We start from the raw sequence: 7,243 nt of genomic DNA on the forward strand, positions 1-7,243 counted from the left end.
ACGAGCTCGAATGATCAAATCACTAGTGATTTTGGTCACGTGACAATGTTCCAGCTTAGTGAACTCTTTTTTGAGTACCCAGGCATGATGCATATCAAACGAAAGGTTTTTCGAAGCCGTTCTCGGCTGTCGCTATGAGAAGACTGCATGACCAAGTCTCTAATAACTATAGTGTCATGACCACGTTCAAGCATGGTGCAATTGTTTTACATCCGGGCACATTGCATATCAAATGACGCAGGTCTTAAAGCTCTGTTTGGCTATCAGCATGACGAGCTCGCATGATCAAATCACTAGTGATTGCGGTCACGTGACAATGTTTGAGCATAGTGAACTTTTTTTGTACCCAGGCATGATGTCTGGACGGAAAGATCTACATATCCTTAAATCGGCCTAAATGCCGCAAACCGAGGAACAACAACTGCAACACGTAATCATGTGGGTACCAGGACACACCGGGATCGCCGGGAACGTAGAGGCAGATAGGATTGCTCGAGAGCACACAAACCGAGCCTCCACTCAAACTGACCTCGACAACCCAGCAGGAGACCCGGTACCCCTGAGCTACTCAGACATTCTAATCTTTCACAGGGGAACGCGACTCAAATATCCGCCACCCCATAACAGCCTACACCAACAAGATGCAGTAGGCTGGAGGCTGCTGCAAACGGGGACTTTCCCCAACCTAAATACCTTAAGTAAACTCTACCCCACGCTATACAGTAGCAAATGTCCGTGGTGTGGAGAAAAACCCACGTTAATGCACATAACGTGGGTGTGTCAGAAAAACAAGGATCTAGCTGCAATAAACAAAAACGTGAGTGCGGAACAGTGGGAGGGGATGCTCTCCAGCGAGGACCCGGCCGTCCAGCGCGGATTGGTGCAGAGAGCCTACCTGGCGGAATACCTCAGTGGAGCCCTGGACCAGGGGCCCCAACCCTGTTAAGACGGGCTGCAATAACTCATCGGAAGATGAAGAAGACAGCCCGCGACCGCTAATAACACATTTTAGTATCAAATATAAAAAAAGTTTTTCCTCCTCCTCGAAGCCCTTCTCGGCTGTCGCTATGAGAAGACCGTATGACCAAGTCTCTAATGACTATAGTGTCGTGACCACGTTCGAGCATTGTGCAATTGCTTTACATCTGGGCACGTTGCATATCAAATGACTCATGTCTTAAAGCTCTGTTCGGCTATCAGCATGACGGGCTCGCATGATCAAATCACTAGTGATTACTGTCATGTGACAATGCTCGAGCTTAGTGAACTCCTTTTGTGCCCAGGCATGATGCATATCAAATGAAATTGTTTTCTGATCGCTGCTTGGTTATCAAAATATAGAAATTGCATCAGTATTACTTTGCACCATGCGACTTCACCCAAGAAAAGTGCGCTCTCCTTTTGCGGCATGATTGCCATCAATCGAAAATAGTTCTGGTGCTCTTTTTGGCTATTATTCTGGTTAACTCACAAGGTTTCACTAGTATTAAGACACGTCGCTAGACGAGTTGGTGACTGAATATTGTGAGGCAATACAGCTCGTAATGAAACAGAAAAGAACTGAGACACAGTAGCACTGACAAGCAATTGTATGCATTTATTGCAGGCGTACAGAAATACATGGTAAGAGGGCTCGATCAGAAGCACGAAAAAGAAAGAAAAATGAAGAAGAAAGGAAAAGAAAACTTCAAGAAAAGGAAAGACGTTAGGGCTTCTCGTTCAGTAATTAAGGTACAACAAATCGTGACGAAACAGGGAGACTGAAGGTTTGCCGACACATGTCGCAGAACCATTGTTATGTGACCATATTAGCGTGCGGTGCACTCTTTTTCCACCGAGGCATGACGTATCAAAGAAAATATTACCTGAGACCTTGTTTTTCCAGCGTTAGAATAGCCTCATAGGCCATAATCAAGAATTCCACGGGACCACACACATTGCGCGGTTCAGGTCTTTTATTCCTGGAATAATGCGAACGTCTGGAAAGGTTATTTTAGTGCTGGTTCACCGATTACTCTCTTGACTCCACGCGTCGTTATTGGTAATACTCTGGCTTTTTTACCCTGGTGCGATGCATAAGTTGGCGACTTGCGGCGGAGTGGCTATGCCATTGAATGCTCGGAAGGGATGCACGCATTGCTAGGAGTACGTGTAATGTATATTTGGTGCCAGAAGCTGGATTTACTACACAGCGACTACCGTGTGGTCTATAGTTCGATATTATGCATTGTGTCCTCAGTACGATCTGGACGGCAATACCGACCTACATTCTAGGACAAGTGCTCCAGCAAGAACATCAGATAAAGCCCTGCGATGTGCACCGTTTGAACGCCTATTTCGTTCTGGGGAAGACAGCTTCGGGGAGTGCCACCTCATCCAGTGATAAGAACTGCGGGGAGTGCCACCTCATCCAGTGATAAGAACTGTGAACTCCTAACCGTCTAGCAGCATAGCAGCTTTACGCAGGCTATTTTCTGTCGCTATGAAATTGAGCGCTAGTAACATATACCACTGTACGACGTGGTCTAGTACGGATATCAGCTGTGTATTAGCCTCATTGAAAAAAGAATTAGCGCTTTGGAGAAGCCGTAACGCTGCGCTGGTAGAACTGTCGCAGAATCGTTCGGAAACTCTTCTCTGCCTTCTGCCACAAAATTACTACACTTAACGACACAACACTTTGATGGCATGACTCTTACTTGACGCAGGTTGATGTTGGAAGTTCCACAAATTTCTGCAGCTTGCCCTAATCTTTATGGTCACCTTCATTATCATTGTCTTCACCCTAAAGCGTCCACTGTAAGACAGATGTTTCTCCTATATTCATCTAGTTAACCTGGTCCTGTTGCAGATCCAGCCAGCTTATCCACTAAAACTTTCGAATCCCATCCGGCCACCTGTCTCTGTGCCGCCCCGTGATACGCTTGCCTTCTCTTAGGAACCATTCCCTTACCATTAACGACAATCGGTTACCTAGCCTTCGCACATTATGCCCTGCCCATGCCCAATTATTCTTGATTTGACTACAATATTATCAACTCTCGCTTGTATCCTGACCCATTCTGCTCTGTTACTGACTCATAACGTTACAGCTATCGATTTTCTTTCCACTGCAAGCGGCGTTGTCCTCAGGTTAAGCTGAACCCTTTTCATTAGCCTCCATGTTTCTGCCCCATAGGTGAGTACCTTAATATTACAGCTGTTATATAGTTTCCTCTCCTGTGACCACTACTCTTGCGACTGCCACTGAGGGAGATCTTAAAAAATACCGAAGGAAAACTTCAAAGCTGCTGCTGTGCACATTCACTTGCAGTGTGTGCAGTTGAACTCTCAAAATGTCAACTCGTTTCACTTCAGCAACACCTAACGCACTATGTTCTTTCGTAGATGTGGTTCTGTTCTTTCGCACGATGAAAACAACTGGTTGTTATTGATTCGAGGCGACTGCAAATGTCTTTGACAGTTGTCTGGCAATGCGCTCCCTTTAGTTGCTACAGCTGGTGCCCAACATTTGCATGCTCTTTTAGCAGCACCCTGAAGTGTACCGGGTTCAGCACGTCACCATTGCTAGATGCACCTTCGGCACCGCATCGAAACAGCGCCTGATGAACTGATGAAGCAGATGTAGGTGTGACCTGTGCAGTGGTACTGCAGAAGCCTGTTATGCATCATCAGTGACACCATGTTCGAGGTGAACCTATCTTATATCTTATAAATATCTGGCTGTTCACATCACTAACTTATCCTGGCGCATGCACATACAATATTTTAACAATGCAAACCGTGCTCTTAGTTACATACGCAGAAACATCTCTTAGGCTCCATCCCATTTGAAGTTACTTTTATATCAAACACTAATACGGCCAAAGCTACAATACGCATCATCAATATGGGACCCCGCACAACTCACCTTAATCAGTGCTTTAGAATCTATTCAGAATCGGTCAGCCCACTTCATCCGTTCCAATTATTCTCGCACGGCTAGTGTTTATTTAATGAAATCTAAACTTGGTCTGACTAATCTCGAGTTCGTAGAAAGATTTCATGCCTCAGTCCTTTCCACTGCATTTTCTTTCATAACGAGACACTAAAACAGGAATTTTTTTCATCTATAGCTTCATACGTATCATCACGTGTTGATCATCCGCATAATGTTGCCATTCCAACCTGTAAAACAAATGTGCTTTTTAATTCCTTCTTACCGAAGAGAAGCACTGATTGGAACCACCTTCCACCACATACAGCCACTTATCACCAAGTATGTCATCGAACAAGCATCGGCATCATGATTTTTGCCTTTTGCCTTTACTTTTTACTATGTATTCTTTTATTTTCCACCCACTCCCTCTATAACGCCCTGAGAACCCTAAGGCTATTGTAATAAATAAACATGTGCTTCCTCATCGCGAAAGCAACAGCTTCACCCTAGTGCCGTGTTTCTTCGGTCAGCAGACGAGACGAAGGCTTTCGTGAAATTTTAATGACTATCATGTTACTGTACATCATAGCGAAAGCTTTTGACAGGTGCCAATGTTAGCAGGCTTTCAAGTAGTCTCCTGTGCGTAGATCATCAGCCGCAACTGCAAGCAGCGTTTCTATACAACGGAACGCCTGCGCTGCCTGTCTGCCTCGTATTAGTGATGGAGGACTGAAGATGTGTTCTACTCAGGTCGAAGAGTTCGGCAGCCCTCAAGATGTGCAGGCTACAGCTGCGGCGACCTGCGACTTTCAGTGCGTTTGTTGTTGTTTGTGGTGCTAGATACAGACCGCATTGCTCTACTTCTTATTCTTTTACGCCCCCCTCATCCCTGTCCCCCAGTGTAGGGTAGCCAACCAGAACATTTCGCTGATTAAACTCCCTGCCTTTCCTCTGCCACATCTCTCTCTCTCTCTCTCCTGTGCTTGCCTACTGAAGCTACAGATACTCGTTTTCAACGTGCTAATCTGTCATGAGAAAAGTTTAATTTGAACCGCAGTTTTTAGATAACTAGGTGCACACGTGCTCGGGGTAGGCAAGCAGTATTTCCAGTGCATTGCTGTTTTCCTACAGAAACTGTGTGACATGCAGTTGTACAAAGCGTCGCGTCGGCTCTGGGGGCTCAGGCTCTATTCACTATCAGTTTCGCCGAGTGGCGCCTTCGCTACCCCCACTTACAAAGAACATGGTTTGGATATGTGAAGCATGACATTGTTTTTCCGTCCAGCAGCCCTTACTCGTCACCAGCCGTGTTTGTAACAAAGGCTGGTCAGTCTGGTTTTGCACGGACTGCATACATAAAACCTAAAAGCAGCCCTCGTGTTGCGTATAGCCTTCCTCGTCCCGTTTTGGACAGCTTGAAAGGAACGCACAGTTTCTCGGCTACTGACACGTGTCGTTTCACCCAAAAGACGCGGAGAAGGCTCCTTCACTTGAACGACCGCAACCAATTTGGCAATATTTCGTTCAATCGGCCTCTGCAATACACCAGTCAGGCTTAAGTGCATGATAGAAACGTCATCAGCCCCCTATATTCTGTGCGGCTGCTGGCGACGAACACCTTCCCCGACTCAAGCTATTGTTCTAAACCTGGTATCTAGCAGGCCTACCGCTCGAACCGAAGAAGCGTTTTTGCATTTCATTAATTAGAGTACCTTGAACACGTCGTCAACAAAAAAGGCATTCGGGTCGCCCCTGAAAAACTACGGGCTCTGGTCATCTAGGCAGCAACCGGCTCAAAGAAACAGTTATGAATTACCATTGGTTCGCATAGTATTTTCGCCGCTTCATTAAAGACCTTGGCAAGTGTAGCTAGGTGCTTAAGCTTCCCCTCAAAGATGATACGTCAGTCGGGGTCGCAAGATCAAGCAGACTTCACGATCTTAAAAGGGACGTTGAGGCTGCCAGCAACACTTGATCGTGTTGCAGAAATCGCCGCTGTTTTCTATACACAATTTTTAAAAGCAGGTTTTTGAGTTCGAAGAGCGCTTTTTTCGACAAAGCGTTGGCAGTGGTGTAGTAAATCAGAACACTGCTAGGACGTCTACACTACCACGCTGCTTAACCAATACTGAATAGTTAACTTTTTATCAATTACTGTTAGGCTCCTTGATTAGTGAGAGTTGTGTAGCGCACGGTAATATTGTCACCACTTCGCGCACTTTTGCGTGCGCTCCCAGACACCCTTAGAGCGTGTGGTGGTAGCGGTCTCGGTCACAAAGGAGTTGCCCTCGACTCAGCGTGGCAAGCTCAGCCGGAGACCAGCTACCAAGTGACAAGGGGTTTGGTCCATTGATGCCCAGCTTTCGCTGGTCGCAAGCCAGGGAATGGGTCGGAGCCAAAGGTTCACAAAGCAAAACAAAGTTTATACAGCAAAGAGACGATACAGATGATTTCACAATCACTCGTACGAGCACATACAAAGTGATTTACAAATACAATGCAACTCGTGCAAAGTAACAATAGAGAGAGATTACAATTCAACAGAATCTTTGAACCTAAACTGCACAAATACAGAGAGACAATCAAACTAACACAATTTGTACACCAGGCACTGCGATAGTCCGACGACCTGAGGAGCTCGACGGGGCCGTCCCGCAGGTTGGCGCACGTTGCCTCGCTGGTCTGGGCTGGGCGAGTGGTGTTCTCCCGGGAGTCGAGCGGGCGCGCTTCTCGGAGGCTTAAACGGCGGCTCGGGCTATCCGACAGCGTCTGTTGTTGCCAGGAAGAAAGAAAAGGAAAGTGTACAGGCCTGCTCACTGGCTCAAGCCGAGCCACAATCGCTACCACGTGCAGATAGAAGGAGAGTTGAAAGATGGGATAGGAAGACAGGATAGTAAAGACGCGCTAAAGACAAGGCCGATCCCGGAGGTAGTGCAATACCGGGCCAACCGGTGGCGGGAGTGAAGCATCCTTCAACCTCTCCGCCACATTTCCAAAAATAAGTCCAATTGGACCCGTAACAGATACTCTACGGGGTCCGCTAGCCGACAGCGGTTGCAGCCCCTCATTTATAGGCGCAGACCGCGTCTGTTTGTTTCTTCGCGCCAAGGCAGGCGCGCACATACACGCAGCTTCAACTGCACAAACTCCTCCTCCCCTCGCCGGGCGCACGACCCCATTGATCGAGCGCGGAAATCACTGTCCAGAAAAATCTAGGTCATTCTCGGCACGCTGAGTCATCGACGCAGGAGCGAAGGGGAGAGGGTATCACTTTGGCGCGGACGAGGTTACCCCCTTTCCGTCGAAAACAAGCAAAAACTTCTC

At 47.0% G+C, this 7,243-nt stretch overlaps 1 pseudogene; it reads right to left on the bottom strand.

Annotated features, from left to right (window-relative positions):
* Positions 1–6,825: 6,825 nt before the first annotated feature.
* On the bottom strand, positions 6,826–6,974 carry LOC144116781 (U2 spliceosomal RNA; annotated as a pseudogene).
* Between the last annotated feature and the right edge of the window lie 269 nt (positions 6,975–7,243).

The sequence above is a fragment of the Amblyomma americanum genome, chromosome 1, assembly GCF_052857255.1.
Source record: "Amblyomma americanum isolate KBUSLIRL-KWMA chromosome 1, ASM5285725v1, whole genome shotgun sequence".
NCBI classification, from domain to species: domain Eukaryota; kingdom Metazoa; phylum Arthropoda; class Arachnida; order Ixodida; family Ixodidae; genus Amblyomma; species Amblyomma americanum.